This window comes from Ictidomys tridecemlineatus, chromosome 10, assembly GCF_052094955.1.
Source record: "Ictidomys tridecemlineatus isolate mIctTri1 chromosome 10, mIctTri1.hap1, whole genome shotgun sequence".
In the NCBI taxonomy this organism is placed as follows: domain Eukaryota; kingdom Metazoa; phylum Chordata; class Mammalia; order Rodentia; family Sciuridae; genus Ictidomys; species Ictidomys tridecemlineatus.
Window position 1 is genome coordinate 10698522 of NC_135486.1, and position 18729 is coordinate 10717250.

Here is an 18729-nt window from a genome sequence, read left to right on the forward strand (position 1 = left end):
CATGGAGAGGCGGTGGAGGCTGAGGAAGGTGAGAGAGCATTAATCATCTCCCCGCAGCTGTTCATTAGCCCACAGATGCCTCGCCTTACCGTCTTCGGGGCTGACAGCCGCACAGCTCCAAAGCACAGCAAAGCAGGAGACTTGAAGGAGGAAGAGAAGAACCACCTGAAGGTTAAAATGGAAAACCACCCGCAGAAGAGCTGGAGATGCCCGCTCTGTGCTGCTCAGAGCACAGGGTGATCACAGAACCCACTGTGAGCTCTGCTGGGGCTCAGCTCCGTGGGCACAGCAGCTACTCCCCAATCTGTGCTGCAGGGAAGCTCTGAAACTCTGTACCCACAGCACGACCACCAACCTTGCAGGTGCGTGGAAGCAGGATGCAGGGGCAAAGCCTTCTCCTTTGTCAATTTCAACTTTCAAGGGCCAAGGGAAGACGATGATTCCACAGCCCTGCAAACTCACACGCCGAGTGGGTTCCTTCAGAGTAGAAGCATGATTCCCATCCGTGGCCTGGAGGGAAGAGTTCCAGACCTCGGGAGGGATATTTAGCTTGCTGAGATTGCACCCCGACTGCGTTGCATTTGCTACACGGGGAAATAGGAATGATAGCCTCAAATAATTGAGAGCGATATTCAAAGGGTGTCCCCCTGCGCACCTGGTTCTAAGCACAATGAGGTCAGTACTTTGACGCTTCAGAGGTGGCGAACCCGGTGGCCCCAGGTCCCACCTCTTTTTGAATCCTTGAGGTCATGGTGGAAAGACAAATACTTTTTCTTCAAGAAGGGCAGTCCTGCATGTGGCGAGCTTAAAGCTGGAGCCTGTGAAGTGAAACCTCAGCAAGAGGGGGGCACAGCCTCAAGACAGGTGAATAAAGACCCTCCCTGGCACTTCATGGAGCTTCTGGCCCCGTAGGACCCAGCCCTAGTCAGGCCCCGCTGCCTCCCAGCAACAGCAACAGGGAACGTGACATCCTTGCTCTCAGGTGGCCTACCCACTTGCTGGGCTCTCTCCCTGCAGCCCCTTGGTGCTACCTCCTCTCTTCCCAACTGTGACAGCCCAGATCACATGTGGGTTTTACTCACCATGCTCTGCCCAAAGATTCTCGCAGGCAGTATTCCACAGCTGTTCCATAAGGACCTAAGTGCTGCCATGTGGCCCCAGAACAAGACATAACGGAATCCAGGACATGGGGACATCAGAGATGCTCTCTTATCCCTCCCACCACCCCAGACCTCACCTAAGTCATGGAAGAGAACTGATTTTCCTTTTAAAGATTTCTGTGCAAACAGATCCATGATTTCCTCAGTCCAATTTGGCCTTCGCTTAAAAAAAAAAAAAAAATTCTTTCTTGTGTCTAACTTGAACTCTTAAAGCTTTGAGTCCTTTCTCCTAGCACCATTCCCAGAAGCTGTACATATTACCTGTCTCTAGTAAGATTTAATAACCTAATTCACAGGTCAATAAGAGGTAAAGGCTGTTTCCAACAAATATGGAGGATGGGGATTGAAAGACCACCTACACCCAGCGCCAGTCAGGTGACTGCTTCTCTGGTCCCAAACCTCTAGGCTCTTTCAAAATCAAGAATCTATTCTTCTCCTCTCTGTCCCCCATACTCCCTCAGAGTAATTCAGAGCTATTCATTTTTAAGTGGTTTTTCTTCATTCTCTGTAGTTCGGTTTTGGGCATTTTGCTATTTTTATATTATTTATATGGGTGTGATCCTTTTTGTGATGATTATCTGTGATTAATCCTCGCAGCTCTGGGAAAGTCAGTGTAACGGCTTGTGCCACATCTAACAAGAGTTGATGCCTGTGTAGCTTTTCTGTGTTAAGCAGCTTTTGCAAGTTCACTTTAATTGACAAGGGAAAAAAGAGGAGAGGCAATTAAAAAGGTGTTTATTATTTATTTTTTAATTTATAATTTATAGGAATTATGTATCTCGCAGACAGATAACAATGGGCGCTTTCGGCATGAATTAATGAAGCCAGGTGGCACGTCAGCAGGGCCTCGGTGGCCTCCAGAGAAGGGTCTTTCTGTTTTTCCCTTGGTCTAAGCTGCCACCCTCTGTCACCCTCTGCCCAGCTGGAGACAGGAGGAAGGAGGATGTGACCCCATGATTTGGCGATCACCTTGCAATCCCCAGGATGCTGGAAAACATTTCCACCCTTCATGGGGGTAAAAAAAAAAAAAAAAAAATCTGGCCCTCCAGAATTTCAATCCATAGATAGTAGAATCGGGCCTCATCTTAACCTGGTAACTGATCCAGGCTTCTTCCTTGAGGAGGCCTCGCAATCCCCTCTTACCTAGTCCATTTGCATTTCCTTTTGGGCAGAGCATGGATCTGTCCCATATTGTCCCAGTTCTGACCATATGGGACAGGGAAAAGCCAAGGCCCCCGGAAGAGTGGCCGTCTTCCCCCAACTGGCAGCCGCACAAGCACCACTTGTGTTGAAAGGGTTAAAGAGGAGATTTAATGGGCCATAATTCTTTCCCTGAAACATCAGGCAGTTCATATCTACATATTTCTCTCCACTAAGACCTAATTTTCCACCATTTCCTGTGATTTGCTGCTCCCTTTCCCCATTTCCTTGATTTAATGCCCAATTATTTTTTGTCCCATTGCCAGTAAAACAAAATATTTCATAACTGCTTCTGTGAGGTTTTTGGATACTATTTTAAATACATAACTTACACACCTTATATTGCAGAATCCGGAGGAAACGAGTGAACACCTAGGTGTGAATTCTGCTCGGCGAGCTGACCTAAGCTTGACATTTCAAAGTGCCACACCATGCTTTAACAAATTCCCAGAATTCCCCTGCTCTCAGCCTCCACAAGCACCCTCCTGGGTATCAACCCGAGAGCAGGAACAGGGGGACCCATTTCTCCCACTCCTCCAGCCTCCTTTCCCTGCCACCATCTGACCTCACTGATTAGTTACCTGTGTATAAAATGAGTTTTTTAATCAAATCCCTTCTAATTTTCTTGTAGCTGTAAAACTCTGGATTTCCTTCTGTGTCCTAGAAACAGGAATTAAACCCCTAGACCAAGGGGTCTGGTTTTAGTATTTGAGGAGGGAGAATATTAAACATCAAGAGGAATCCTTCTCTACTACTAAGATCCTTTCCCCTATTTAAGCCTCTTTTGGCCTAATTTTTGCATGAATATACACAAGGACAGTAGGTCAGAAAGGAATCTTACAGAAGTTGTCTCCAATTTGTTTGACAATCCTACTTCTTTTTCCGCACATCATGTTTTATGGCTCATTGTTCTGCTCTCAAAATAAAAATAAAATGAACTTAGTTTCGAGAAGTCGATGTGAACTTCATGAAAGCTGCCAACATGCTGGAGATGCCGAGGGGTTTCCAAAGACCATTATCTCCAAACCCACCCTGGAAATGTGGTCACTGGATGTAGCCCCTCAGTTCCAGGCCTGCTAATAAGAAAGGACTACTAATAGTAGTTGGACTCAGTACTTGATTTTATTTATTTTTATGTGATGCTTAGGCTCAAACCCAACACCTCGCACATGCTAGGCGAGCGCTCTCCTGCTGAGCCACCATCCCAGGCAAAACTCCCAGGTTATTTATTATTTAGGCAAAACTCCCAGGTTCTGTCACCTTAGACATCAAAGCCACTGTTGGAATTCTATCATCCAGAGAGGGCACAGCTGGCCCCAATCTAGGTCCCTAGCCCAGGCCCCCTGGCTGGGTTTGGGTTCTGTAGAGATAAGATCTAGAGGGACAAAAATCACAGGGACCAGGAAGACATGAGATTCAAACCCAAGTCCAGAGACCAGATGGCTCAGAGGCTGGGAAATGAGAAACACAGAGGTTTGAGAAAGTCCACAGAGAAATGCACCTGGACTAGGTAAGAGGGGATTGCGAGGCCACTTCAAGGAAGAAGCCTGGATCAGTTACCAGGTTCGGATGAGGCCCGATTCTACTCTCTATGGACTCAAATCAGCCCTGGCTGAGGGCCAGAATTTTTCTTTACCCCCACTAAGGGTGTGATGTTCTCCAGCATCCTGGGGATTACAAGGTGATCTGTAAACCATGATGAACCTTGTTTCTTAGGGGCAGACCAGGACCTGATACCTGGTTGGGATAGTCTATAGTCAAGAGGATTCTTGAAAAAATGATGGCTTGACCACAAAATTCTCCCTTTTACTTCCATATGTATCTTGATTTTCTGAACAAAGTCGCTGTTGACATCTCTAGACACCAAGGTGAATCTGGGGGAAGCAGCAGGTGGGACATCCTGGGGACTACAGGAAGCCTGGGTCAGATCCTATAGAATCTAGCAAAGCTTGATGGACACCCTCTCCCCAGGCTGCACATCCCAGTGAGAGGGGACTTCTGTTGGTCCTAAGTGAAGGTCCTGCTCTCCTCAACCCCCAGGAAAAAGTCAGCTGAGTCCCCTCTCCTCCTGGGGCGAGAAGGACCCATGGAGACCAGGAAGACAAGAGGCTCCTCCCAGGGTTCAGCAGGGACACTGGCCCAGCTGACTGGCAGACTCTGGGATCTGTCTTCAGAATACAACCACGCCTGAGCCCAACGAGAGGACAAAGAGAAACTGCAACACACCCCACAGTGAAAGAAGAAGTCACATTGGCCCTGCCCTTGTGGAGTTTAAAATCTAGGGAGAAATAAGAACTGCCTCAAAATTGTTTTCATCCTATCTACAAATAACCCATCATGAAAAATCTCCCTCATTTGCAAAGGGCCAGTTCCACACACAGGAAATGGGCCTTTTAACTATTTCTTCCCATATTTTCTAGAGGAATTTTTAAAGTTAATCAAGTAAAGGGATGGGACCAAGAAAGATTTCCTCTCTTGTGTCTCCTTATGTTTTACTCCATCAGGCACCACTGTAAAGCAAGGAAGCTGGCCGCATAGCAAAGAGAACAGAAATTTATACATCCAAATGAGCATAGTTGATGGAGTTTCAGAGGGCTAATAAATAGCACCTCTTTATTCTTCAACTGGAGATTAAAATCAAATGAGACACTTGAGGACTCATATAGATAGAATTGAAAATATCACCAGTGTCATTGCCATGAGGTTTTAAATCTGTGACCAGGAGGATTCACTAATGCATTATCTTAAAATTAATCAGACCCCCCAGCACAGACCTTCCCAATGTTCATGCCAGGAGATCTGCAGGCTGGTTAGTGGATAAGTAGAGCCAAGGAGGGGCTGAGCCACCTGTGCCCAGGCCTTTCAGGGTTCAGTTACTATTGCCCTCTGAGTAAAGGAGAGGATAGAGAATAGCCAGCCCTGTTATTCTGAAGCACAGCCCTCCACACATGTGGGTAAAGCCAGGGGAAGAGGCCTCCTCTGCCCCCAACCTAATGACCATGTCCTTCAAGTGGACCCTTTGGGACATAGTCTCCTTTTGCAATGCTGCCCCCATTCAGAGCACTTTTGAGCTCCTCTCTGGGAATCCTATTCAGAGCCTGCAGCTAATTCTTTGAATACCTTCAATTACAGTAAAGGTTCATTTCCAAGCATGAAATAGTCAAGAATCCTTGGGGCAAAGGAGGTAGAAGCCATTTAGGCCAATATGTGGGTTACAGTGGAGAAATGGCATGATCTCCCTGTGTGTAATTTGTCTGGAAGTTTGATCAATGGTTTTACCAAATGGCAGCATCCTGGGAATGCAGGTATGATTACTGTGGTGATATCTTCAGATGCTAAAAATTGGGACACATAAGCTGACAATGTCTTTTTAAACCACTTCCAAGTAAAAGAGGCTATATTGCAAATAGAATGAAGTTGCTAAAATGGCGGGCTTTCTGGCACAAGAATAAAAACTTTGAAATTTCGATGGAGAACCTTTGCATCCACAATCCTAGACACACAACTGCCATGTGCAAAGTACTTGAAAGTTGACGGCTTGCATGAGGCTGGTTTTCATTTCTCAAAATTCTGTTTGTGTCTGTTTATGGGGACTGAACTATGGCAAAACATCAGATGTGAGGTTTGACTACTGGTTTGACTCTGGTGGGGAAGCCAGAGTTGCTCTACCAGCTGAGCTGTTAACCAGAGAAAGGACTGGGCCTCAACCGAGTGAGCCGTTTTGACCACACAGTAGTGTTAGAAGAGGGTGCATCAGATTTTCTATTGCATTTCCATTTTTTCCACTGCTCTGTGAAACCATCTCTTCCACAAGGCTGGGAAGTAGTGATGGGGTTTGAAAGGTGGGGAGGAAAAGGTGAAGCATTACAATGTAAGCAGAAGTTAGAAACCCAGAAGCCGAAAGTGGGCTCAGGAACCACATCTTAAAACCTTGGTGGTTAGAAGGCCCTGCCCCTTCCTGGTGCAAGACAAAGCCCCTCACAGGGAATCAGAGGGAGACAGGGGAAGGGACTGTGTGGTCGGCTCTTGTCATTACAACAAATACCTTAGAAAAACAACTTAAAAGAGGAAAACTTGATTTGGGCTTATGGTTTCAGAGATTTCAGTCCACGGTTGGCCAGTTCCAAAGCAGAAACACCATGGCAGAAGGGAGTGGCAGAGGGAAGCTGCTCAGTTCATGCAACTGGGAAGGAGAAGGAGAGGAAAGGGCCAGAGACGAGGTGTAATTCCAAAGGCCAAGATGCCCCCAGTGACCTACTTCCTCTAACCATGCCCCACAGGCCCGAGTTTCCACCACCCCCCAGTAGTCCACGCAGCTATCAGTGGATTCACCACTGACCAGCCCAGAGCCCTCGTGATCCAACCCCTCCCCACCTCTGTTGGGGGAACGGCGCCCTCAACACAGGAGACTTTGGGGAACACTCCCCATCCCAACCATGACAAGGGCTGAGGGTCTGGGGAGAGCAGGCTGAGCGAAGGCTGCCATGATCAGGAAAAGTCCTGCATATTTTTCCTCATCAGGAGGCTAAGAGTGGGAAGGGAAAGGGGAGGGAGGCAGTGGGACACCCGATAAATGACACTCCCGTCACATAGGCCTTAAGACAACTTAAGAGATACGGACGTACTCCTGTCACAGAACAGTGACATTTAGGACATCCTTCCCGACACGGGCGTGCTCAGCGGTTCCCGTCTGCACCGTGTGGGGAGGGAACACGCAGGTCCCCAGAGCCACATTACCATAACACACTGCTCTGCTGCGGCGTCCCCCGGCGCTCCCATTAGAACTTCAGACTGTTCGTCCCCCTGCTCGGAAGATATTTCGACTGCTGTCCGGAAGACAGGAACAGCTGGGCTGTTAAAGTCAACAGGCTCCCACTTCCACACAGACCAGATTGTGTCATAATTGGAAATGTGAAATATGCCTTCCGCTGCTTCCGCTCTCGAGGCTGAGTGAGGCCCGCTGTTGCCGCCAGACCCCAGAAAAGGCCAGTCCCGATTTTGAATAAATGCCCCAGTCCTGCTGGTGGGAAGAGGGTCCCTGGCCCCTGTGGTTCACAGTGAAATTTATGGGCTTAGCAGCCCCAGTTGGAGAAGAGGGGTCATCCACCAGACAGGAGGCTGCGGGGAGGCTGGACGTGAAAACTGGCCCATCCGTCTCCACAGGAAATGTCCTCACCAGTCCCCTGCACCTGTCCCCGGAAACCTTCTGCTCCTTCCAGGCATGGCTCAAACCCTGCCTGTCCTCGAGGCATTCCCAGTTGCCTCAAGATCCCCTCGCTTCTCTGAGGTTGGGCCTCCAAGACACCAGCTGTTTGCCCGTGGATGCTCCCTGGGGTCTCCTGGAGGACTCCGCACTCTTCCACAAAGCTGCTTTTCCTCCAGATCCATCTCTCTGAATCCCTCCCTGAGGTTCCCGTTGCTTCTGGGCCCCCCATGCCTCTACTCTCGGAACCCACCCCCTTCACCATATCCACCTGGGGTCTTGTAACTTGCTCAGACTCTGCCGCCGGCGATGGGTCAAGGTGGGTCGACTCCACCCCCGATCTCTGCTGTTGGGGATGTACCTGGGGCCTGAGGGTCCATGTGGAGGAAGAAGGACTTCAAGTTCCACATTCCAGTTTGCAGTCACTCTCTCCCCAAATACTAAACACGACGGACACATCCCAAACAGCAAGGGTTAGTTTCCTGCCAAAACCCATCACCAGGGCAATCAAAAAGACCCAGATTTCTCCTGTTACTCTAATGGTGAGCTAAGTACTCTTCCAGAGGTCTTTGTGCCCTCCTACTCTTCCTGGAGGGTAAAGGACCCCATGTCCCGTGCCCCTGCCAATCCTGGGTCCCTCCCTGTCTTGTTTTGGAGTAAGAGAACTATTTTGCTACCCAAACAAGTTATTTTTTTTTCTCCCCAACAAGAACACAAGTTCCTTTTTCCCTGCCTTGGGACTTACACGGGGTCAGGCACACAGAGTTCCCTAAGAGCTGGCCGAGCCACACAGCCAGGACCGAGACCCAGGGCTGCCACCCTACAGGCTTCCCCCACCTCTGCTCCATGCTCAGCCTTCCTCTGTTCTGCAGCCTCCCAGCGGAGAGTGTCCTGTTTCCAAGGCGCTGGCCAGCAGGGCCTCTGGGAAAACAGTGAGAATCTGGTGGGTCTGGGGGTGGGAAGGCAGGGGTGTTCAGAGCCAGCAGAGACACCACCCCTGCCTGCTAGGCATGGCCTCATAGCCAGTGCCCAGGCCCTGAGACAAAGAAGTAGGCTCCACAGCCATGTCACATCTGTGGCAATGCCACCAACAGCTCTGCCCCAGCCTTTGCCAAGGCATTTGACGCCCCGCCAAGACCCAGCCTGTGGCCAGGGAGAAATGGGAAGGAGGCCAGTTCAGGAACCCTGCTCCTCAAAAATAATTTGGCTGAGAGTAAGGACAGGAAGCATTAATAATTTCTATTCTTTTTATTGACAAAACTCCAGCCACAGAGTGAGTACAACCCACCAGGGCTGCACACCAAGACAAGCTCTAACTCCAGGCCAGCAGACAGATGCTTTCATGCATTTGTTAGCATTGCTGACTGATTTTTTTTTTCCAGTGAAATCTTATGCAGAATCCCAGGATAAAAAACCAGAGGGGTCCCAGAGCCCTGGGCCCTTCTCCTTAGTCATTGTCCCAACTCATTCTCTTCCCACCCCTCTCCCAGGCCCTGAGGCCCTGGTCTGAAAACACTTGTCCAGGAGGAAGAGAGGGCAGCAGGAGAGTTGAATCACTAATCTGTTCTGTAGAAGGCCCCTTGAAGTGAGCGACTTTCTCTTTTAGAGAGTAAATAATGGGCCTAGGGATCAGAATGAAGCCTGACAAGGCACCTGTCAGCATTTCCAACATTCGCAGCCTTTAAATATTCAAACACCAAGATGTTGAAGGATCTTTGACTTTTCTCTTCATTTTTTTTCCCTCCAAATGTCAACAAATACTGCTTTTGCTGAGTGAAGAGTGTGGCCTTGCCTTTGCTGGCGAAATAAAGAAAGGTAATGTGAGAGAGGAGATAAGAAAAGCAGGATCAAGGCTGAGGGTGCTTAAGGCCACCATGAAGGAAGGATCCGGAATTTAGGGAAGGAGACGGAGGTGGAGGTGTGGGAGGGAAAGCCCCACGGTGGTGGTCATGCCCTCGTTTCACAGAGAAGGCAACTAAGGCCCTGAGAGGTGAACACAGTCAGGTTGGATCCCAGTGCCAAGCTTAACACAGTCAGCGTAACCAGAGCTCCAAGTTTCTGGTGCCTGGATTGAAGTTCTTTGGACTACGATCACCTTAAAGAAAGGGTCCCCAGACGTGATTCATTCCATCTGTAGGCATCCATCGGGGATACAGCTGAACAGGACACCACCCCCGCCCTCAGGGAGTCCACAGACAGAATAACAAGCGGCACGACATGTGGTGAGCATCACACCTGCTATGCACGTGCTGCCGTGGGGGGAGTGACAGCACACTGTGTATCTGGGACATTGATACAAGTCCAGAGAGGCCAGGGGGTGAGATCAGGGTAAAAGAGGAGCCAGAAACCCACCCGGAGAGGAATCAGGGCCCGGGAGCAAGGCTCTTCCAAACCCCACTAGGTGGTGTCGGGCGGATGTAGGCGAGTTGCGGAAACTGCCCAGGGATATGATATGAGCTAAAGGGTCATTTAGAAAAGAAATCTGGGCAGCAAGGAAATGTGAGCCTGGAGCTAGACCCAAGTTAGGAGGTCAGTGCAATAGTCCAGGCAGAAATTGAAATGAAAATATCCAGAGGCCATTCAAATATTTAGGAAAGAGTTCTTGGCTGGCAGTAGAGACCTGGAGCTACTGAATCAAAGTGTCTGGTTACCTGGGGTGAGAATGAGAGTGGGAACCAAAGGTAAAGATGCAGGTGGAGCAAAGAACTGCAAAGGAGACACGTTTGGGGAAAGAGGACCATCAAAGGACAGCATCACATTATTCAAAAGCCAAGAGGGTGGAGGGAAGGAGGGAACAGCCACCTTGTAAAATAGCACCAGTCGAAATGAGGACTGTAGGGTCTGCAGTAACCAAGGGAGGCACCAGAGAGTCCACCAGTGTGTCAGTGATGGTGTCTGGGCTCTGGCAGCTCAGAAGTGCACCAGGACAGAAGGTCTGCCTCCAAACCTGCCCCAAGGCTGGTCCCTGCACCACCCCCAGGTCCTCCAGGGGGTACAGAGCCTGAATCACTGGCTTTCCCTAGAGCTGAAGTAAAGAAGCTCCCTGTCCATCTGAATGCAAGTGTCCCCCCATAATTCAGAGTCTGAAATCCTCACCCCCAAGGTGATGGTGTTAGAGGTAGGGACTTTGGGCAGTTACTCAGGAGGGGAGGCTTCCTCATGGGAGGCTCCTCCCAGTGAATTAAATTAATATCCTTATTAAAAAGACCCCAGAGAATGAGCTCACCCCTTCCACATGTGAAGATACACGAGAAGGGGCCATCTATAGGCAACAGACACTCACCAGACACCAAATCTGCCTGAGCCTCAGTCTTAGACATCATGCCAAAACTATGAGAGAACTTACTTCTGTTTATCAGACACCCAGAATGACATTTTTGTTATAGCAGCCAAAGTGGTCTAAGACACACTTTCACATACTCTTTCATGGCAGCCATGCTTTCCTGAAGGAGGTGTTGAAAGTCACACTTGACCTTGGAGAGAATGTTGGGATGTGCATCTGCCCATAGCCACCCTGCTTCACCCTCCCAGACTCTGACCCTCTCACCCTCCAGGTTACCAGCCCTGGACCAGGCTCTGTAGCCACCCAGGCTGTCCGCCTGCACTGAGGGTACACTCCTCCCCACAAGCCTGGATCTCTCTTGTGAGGCCCCAGACAGAACTTGCCTGGCATGGCGATACTTTTCTTTGACTTACTTTTCCAGAATGACACGTAACTCATCTGTCTTGGAGTTCAGTGCAAACTTCCTATCAGGACTAACTCGGGGGCCAAAAGTTGTAAAGTGTGCACCGGGTGTTCAGGTCCTCCCTGCTATGTGAGTTGAAAGGACTTTGCACAATCTTCTGTACTTTTGGAGGTTTCAGGCAACCATAGGCTTCTGGTCTTGTTTCTCCCCAAAGATAGAAAGCAGGAAAAGCCAACCAACGAGTCCTTCTCTCTTCAGTCTTGATTCCACATCCAACGGCATCCAGGCTGTCAGAGAGGGTGTGGCAGGCCAACCTGGCCGTGATGGAAGGCTTCCTTCCGAGGCTTCCCTCCTGACCCCGGATGTGTGGCTCCATCCCAGGAAAGCTTTCAGCTGTTCTGAGTACACACACACACACACACACACACACACACACACACACACACGAGTGCGCGCGCGCGCTCTCTCTCTCTCATACACACACACACAGATACACACACGAGTGCTCTCTCTCTCTCTCTCTCTCTCTCTCTCATACACACACACACAGATACACACACGAGTGCTCTCTCTCTCTCTCTCTCTCTCTCTCTCTCTCTCTCATACACACACACAGATACACACACGAGTGTTCTCTCTCTCTCTCTCTCTCTCTCTCTCTCTCTCATACACACACACACAGATACACACACGAGTGTTCTCTCTCTCTCTCTCTCTCTCTCTCTCTCTCTCATACACACACACACAGATACACACACGAGTGCTCTCTCTCTCTCTCTCTCTCTCTCTCATACACACACACACAGATACACACACGAGTGTTCTCTCTCTCTCTCTCTCTCTCATACACACACACACAGATATACACACATGAGTGCTCTCTCTCAATATCTCTCTCTCTCTCTCTCTCATACACACACACATACCACATACACACACACACACACACACCCATGAGTGCGCTCTCTCTCTCTCTCTCTCTCTCTCTCTCTCTCTCTCTCTCTCATACACACACACATACACACACACTCACACACACACACACACACACACACACTCACCCCTCCACCTTACTTGGAAAACACATTTCCCCTGCACAGAGACAAACCACAGATGCGACCTTGACATACTTGGAGACGCCAGCCAGCAGTCCACAGCGATTCTGGCTTGCTTACAGCTGGCCTTCCTTCTGATTTGGCCTCTCTCCATTATGATGACTAGATGCTCGGGCCATATCTGTTGGTTAAATATTTTTTACATCCTCCTTATTCTGGGGGAAAACGAGGCTCAGGACAAGGTTAAATAATATGCACACAGACCCTCAGCCATCAAAGAACAGGGTCAGGATTCGTAACCAGCTCTACCCACCCCCATAGCCCATGCTCTTAGCAGCAGAGCTCATGTACCTGCCACAGTGCCCAGTGGGTTTCTATGCAGATAGGACCCCTCACAATCCTCCCATTTACATTGGATGTCCCGGGTGGAGATGCAAAGTTCATCCATTTATGAGATTTTTGCCAATCTCAAACTTCAGATGAGCCATCTAGGATGCCCCGAGCTCTTTAATTCTCTAAACTAGATTACTGGTTCCTGGAAAATGGCCACAAATAAACATGCATTCCAATTCCAGGCTTGACCTATGTTACTGAGTAACAGGTGACCACCCTTGTGAGTTTAAAGGGGACCTCCCCTAAACTTTGCCTAGAGAAAGGGAGACGATGAACTGGAACAGGTACAAGTAGCCTGAGAAACAATGTCCAGGGAGCAATCGATGAGCACAGGTGTGACAGCAGCACTGCCCGGCAGCAGTCATGGGCTGAGGGGACGGAGCCACGGGAGCTTCCTGCCGACCCGCCCCTGCTTCGCTGGGCAGTGGTCCTCGGTGCGCAGCCTGTGCCAGCAGCAGCTGGAAACTTGCGAGTAGTGTAAATGCTGCAGCCCCACTCCAGCACTGCCGGATGGGTAGCTTTTGGGATGCTTTTTGTGTTTTGTTTTACTAATGTGCATTAATTGAACATATTAATCAGGTTCAGCGGATCTGTATTTTAACAAGACCTCCCATTGATTCTGCTGTGTGCCAAAATTTAAGAGCCACTACACTAAAACTTTGCAAAAGATTGGACACTGGGCAAATCTGACCCTCTGACCAAGAGAAATTAGGAACCCCGAGTCTGAATAGGAGGCAATGTGGGAAAAGCATCAACTTTAGCGGGAAGCAGGCTGACTTATGGCCCTTTGGCCCTTTCTCCGGAAACATGTAATCATGTGGACTTATATCCCAGCTCAGCCACTTACTAACCATGTGGCTTTGAGCAAGTCATTTGTTTCCCCCAAATCAATTTCATCATCTGCAAAATGGGAATCATGAAAGCTGGCACAGTGCCTGGCTTACAGAAGGTGCTAAATAAAAAGCAACTGTTGGAACGATGCTCCTGTCCATCAGCAACCAGCCACAACACTCAACAGCCACCGAGTACCTTTCTCTCCCGTTCCCGGCTCGTGGACGCTAGGAACATGCAGGCAAGGGGAATAATCACCTCCCGTTGTGGGGGGTGTAGGGGGGCTGCGCTGGGCTCTGTGTGTGCTCAGGGAGAATGACAGGCTCACAGTGATCTGAATCCAATGGGCACAGTTGGGGAGCGGCAGATACAGAACCCAGCGCCAGATCTTTGGGGACAGAGTGTCACCAAGGAAAGGCTGCCTGGCTCCTTCACAGCAACCCTCCCCTCATCAGCCATTCCTTTGAAAAACTTCAAGTGCCACACCGACGTGCCGAGCAAAGCTAATGAGACTTCTGAGCACCCGCCTCCTGTCCTCACAGAGCAGCGCACTGGCGCCACAAGACAAAGCCTGCGGTGTCCAGCCGTCAGAGAAGGATCAAGGAGAGGAGGGACGGAGTGGACAGCCGGCGGGGCGAGAAGGCAGAGCACCTCAACTCCCAGGCAGGCTGGGGTGTCCTCATGAAAACGCAGAGTCCCCCCCAGAACCCAGATGGAGCCTGGTGCTCTGCTCCCCCTCTCCCTGCCCGGCCTCCCTTCCCTCCCCACCTCCACTGTCCCTCCAGGAACAAGGCCCCATCTCCACCTGATCCTGATTCCTTTTCCTGGCTCCGGACCCGAGTTCCCTTGTTGAGAACCGTCCGTCAGTTCTACTCACCTCGCCCCTGAACAGCATCCTCCTCAGACCACCCACACACCAGCGCCCCGGCTTCAGTGCCTCCCATGGCTCCTCCTGCGGGCAGCCTCCAGGGCAGCCAGGGCCTCGAGCACCTGCCAGGTGACACCACTCACCACTCAGCCCTGACTGCCTGGGCTCCCGTTCCTCTCCACCTCCCTGAGGTTTGGGTGCATTGCCGGGATCACCTGGGACCTCAGTGCTTAACATAGGGCAGCCTAAATTCCAGCCTGACTGTGGCTCCTTACCCAGGACATTCTAGAAGGAGCTGTGAGTGAGCGGAACGATGGCCCAGTGGGACAGAGGAACCGTGTTGCCATCAGCGGGGCCAGTGCCCAGTGTCCCCCACAGCAGGGCATGAAGAAAAGAACCCGAAATCTTGATGAAAATCCCTAGAAAAGAGAGGGAAGGGAAGAGAAGGCCGAGGAGGGGAGGGGAGGGGGAAGAGGAGGAGAGGGGGAAGGGAAAGGTGGGGAAGGGGGAGAAGTGGAGGGGGGACAGTTTCTTTGCTCCAAATCCTCCTGCTCCCTTTCTCAACAGTTTATGATACAGATTAGCCTGACCCCTCAACAAATAATAATAACAAATAAGAATTCTTTTTCTCTGGAAGGAAAAGGAGAAACAAAATTGAGCTAGATGACAAGATTATTTTTGATGGGAAAAGGGAAATTTGTAGGCATCCTCGATTTAATAAATGTTGCTCCCTTGCACAGGAAACATGTTCTAATACTTTGCCTTGAACAATGTAATTGCTGAATAAAATGAAGAATAAACCATAAAATAAAATAGTCTGTAAGAAAAAAATACTTAGAAATGAAGCAGGACTGTCATTTCCATCCCTGGCAATTCAGTAGCCTGTTTGCCACCAGCCCTTCATCCTCCGAGTTATCCACAGCTTTGGGGTGGTGGGGCGGGAGGGAAAACAGGAATTCGTTTTCTAAGAAGCAATGGGTTTGACATTCAAGTTTGACTTTTTAAATTCACAAGAAAAACAATAATTTTGAAAGCCCTGGCTTTTTAGTGCAAGTGCCAGGCATCTGAGAAAAAGAGAGTCTTTCCACACCCCTCAGGGTGGGCAGAGCAGAAGACATGGCGGGGGAGCAGCATATTTCTACTGGAGGAGGAGAAGCTCAGGAGATGGCAGAGAAGAGGGTTCCAGGGACCAAGTGTCCTGAAAGGACCCAGCCTGCCCCTTCCCAGTGCCTATCCAGGGGTCTCCTTCCAGAACACCAAGTGGGGAGAAAGGACCCTTCTCTCCTCAGGTGATCCTCAACTCTAGGGAGGGGGTGCACTACCAACACACACACAGGTTTCCCTCTAGACATTTCAGGGGAGCACTGGGGGTAGCAAGAACTGAGTCAGTTCATGATCTGGCTGGGCAGTGGGCAAAGTTGCAGGGACAGACCCCAGAGGACAGAGCACATGCTACACTCACAGCAGACACTTGGCAACCATTGCAACAAGAAGCAAGGACAGAGACGAGCCTTTGCACGCCGGAGGTCCGCCAAGACACAGACCGTCACACGCCAGGGGACAATGGTCCTGATAGGAAGTTTGAATTTTAAAATGACCGAGTTTTTGTTGTTTAAATATCATTGAAGAAAGACTGCAAATTAGGCCTAAATTTCACTGAGCTGCCTTTAAATGTCAAGATTAAGTCTTTCTACAACAGCAAACATGGCACTAGTTATGATTCTAGAAAAACGATGTCATGTGCCTGCACATCTGAGACGTACCTAAGTGAAAACCCACTGCCTGCCTTGATTTGGCGCAACTCTAAGAGAGAACAGATGCAGTCTCCGCCCTCCATGAAGCCTCGCGCCCAGGGGAAGCCTGTCTTTACTTAGGCTGTACTCAGGGCTGTGAGGGGAAAGACGGGAAGGCCCCGTCCCAAGTCCTCTCTCCTGCCTGCCGACACTGTCACATCCTCAGCATTTTGAAATGAAGTCCGTTGTTTCACAGTTGTCTTCGCTCTTAATCCTTTTCTAAATGCAAAGACCTGTGGGAGGAGTTCGTGAAGCGGCTAATATATTAATTGGGGGAGTTTAATGCCTCTCATCCTCTTCAAACATGAAAAAGCAGGAAAACTTGAAGAGCACCCAACAAATGCTCTAGTTGGGTCCCTCGGTGAACCTGACCGTTCTGCAAGTTTCCCCCGGCTGCTCTGGCCTGGGCCAGGGCATTTGAAAGCCGGCCGAAGTTTCAGTGATCCTGTGGGTGGGCTCTGATGCCTCATGAACTAGGCAGTAGAGGGTGCACCCAGCTTCCAGGATCCCTGAGACTCCTAGGCAGAGGAGGAGGCTCTTTCCAAACCCAAGGGACATCCGATTTCATCATAGTGCCCAGTGGACAGTAAGCACAGAAGACCCTGTTAGCCAGCAATCTCTCTTCCTTATACAAACCCCGTGTCCTTGGGGTTCAATCTGTTGCTGAAGTCCAGCTAAAGTCAGACTCAGCCACTTACCAAATGAGGGACTTTGGGCAAACCACTTAACACCTCTGAACCTAAAAAGGAAAAATAGATGTAGTCATCTCATGATGGGTGGCAAGACCAAATAAGACACTGCCTGCAGCAGCTTCACCACATGCTTGACCTGCTACCTACCAGGGTTCAGAGACAGCCAGTGTTCTACCACCAGCCTCGGCCCCCAGCAGGACCCATGAGAAACAGCATTAGCATCACCCAAAAGCTTGTTAGATCTGCAAGTTTTAGGGACTCCTGCCTCAGAACTGGGGGATGACAATCTCTGAGAATCTGTGTCTTAACAAAGTTCCAGATGGTTTTTATGCACACACAGGTTTGAGAAGCACTGCTCTATATAATCACAGATAAGCCTGAAGTCACCCATGGTGTGTGAACACAGCATCTGAGGAGGAACAAGGGTGTTGAGCTCTTGCAAGCAGAATGGTCTTAGGCAAGTCCCTTATTCTCTGGAGGTAGTAACAGCTAACCTAGATACAAGAGTGAGGTGAGCATCGCTTAGATGCTCTGCAATGTGTAAAGCAGTGGGGATGCGTAAGAGAGCATTATCGTCGCCCCTGCGTCTATAACACAGCCCTCAAAATGGGAAACAGCCAAGTACTTGGCTTCTCTGCTCTGCTCTTGGCAAAACCTCCTTTCTCTCTGGGAAGATTTCAAGAATGCTGACCCAGAATTCCCTGCATGTTTCCTTAGAAAAGCAAGCTAACTCCGACAGCAAAACTCGCCACGCGGTGTGCCGTTAGATCCCCACAGCTCTTCCCTCTGGTTTCTGCAGTGCATTTGGCCCAGGAGGGGGAACGGGGAGCTCCTGTGCCTCCAGGCCTTCCTGCTGATGGAGCATGGCTTCCAGGGGGCCACAGGATTTGAAGACCAAAGGGTAGAAGCTATAAGGGGTCAGATTTCATCTCCAAACAGGGAAGAACAGTGCAGCCGTCAGAGCTGCCCAGACAGGGGGCCACGACTCTAGTGGGTAGGGAGTTAGCCCAGGACCCACTAACCCAAGGGCCACTGGCCCTCTGGTGGAGCTGATCTATCATTTCCTCTTCCTCTCCACTCTCCTCGATGCAGTCCTCTTCTCAAAACCCCCTAATTCCCTTCTCTCATTCAGCCGATATTTGTTCATCACTTAACTGTCCACTTGGGATGAAGGTCCTGGCTCAAAAGGAGCTCCCATCCTGATGGGCAGTGTAGACTGTCTGGGGGGGCAGGCAGGGAAGGCCTCTCTGAACAAGAGACATTTTAGGCTGAGATCTGAAAGGGGTACACTGGGACCATGTGACTTCCAAGGCCCATTCTGGTCCTGGCCAGACATAAATGACAGACCCCAGGGAGGACACAGCCTGCTGTCCCCTCCAGATTGGGCTGGCCTTGAGGTCCCAGGGCATGAGCACACACCCCTGAGATAAGCCGGCCCATTCACTGTCTTGGGCTGCGGATAAAATATTGATTAGGGAATTTAAAATTTCGAAATGATTTAAGAGCCCCGAGACGGGGACGTAATGTGCTGTGCCCAGCTGCGTTATGAGCCATCTATCTCCTGTCAGCAAGCAGCAAGAAACTGACAGAATCAATACAAACGTGTCTGAAGACAGGCTTAACTCATTTCCTTGCCCGGGGCTCTGGTTGGGAAGGGTCAGCCCTGAGCCATGAATGCTAAGGCCAGGGCCTGTGCCCAGGGGCCAGTCTAGGGAGCTCTCCCTGCCTCCCTGGCCTGGTGCAGGGATCCCTGCTCCAGAGCTCCCACCCTCCTTTCCCTTCCTAAGGACTAATAAGACCTACACAACACTGATAAGACCTCCTGGCCTGAAGCCTGAAGAAAAGTAA

At 50.1% G+C, this 18729-nt stretch overlaps 1 long non-coding RNA gene across 1 annotated transcript in view; it reads right to left on the reverse strand.

Moving 5' to 3' along the window:
* Nucleotides 1-7469, reverse strand: part of LOC120887389 (uncharacterized) — a 178854-nt gene extending 171385 nt beyond the window's left edge. The window contains exon 1 of the long non-coding RNA XR_005730624.2: nucleotides 7098-7469. This is a non-coding gene — a long non-coding RNA (uncharacterized LOC120887389). The remainder of the gene's footprint in view (nucleotides 1-7097) is intronic.
* Nucleotides 7470-18729: the final 11260 nt, after the last annotated feature.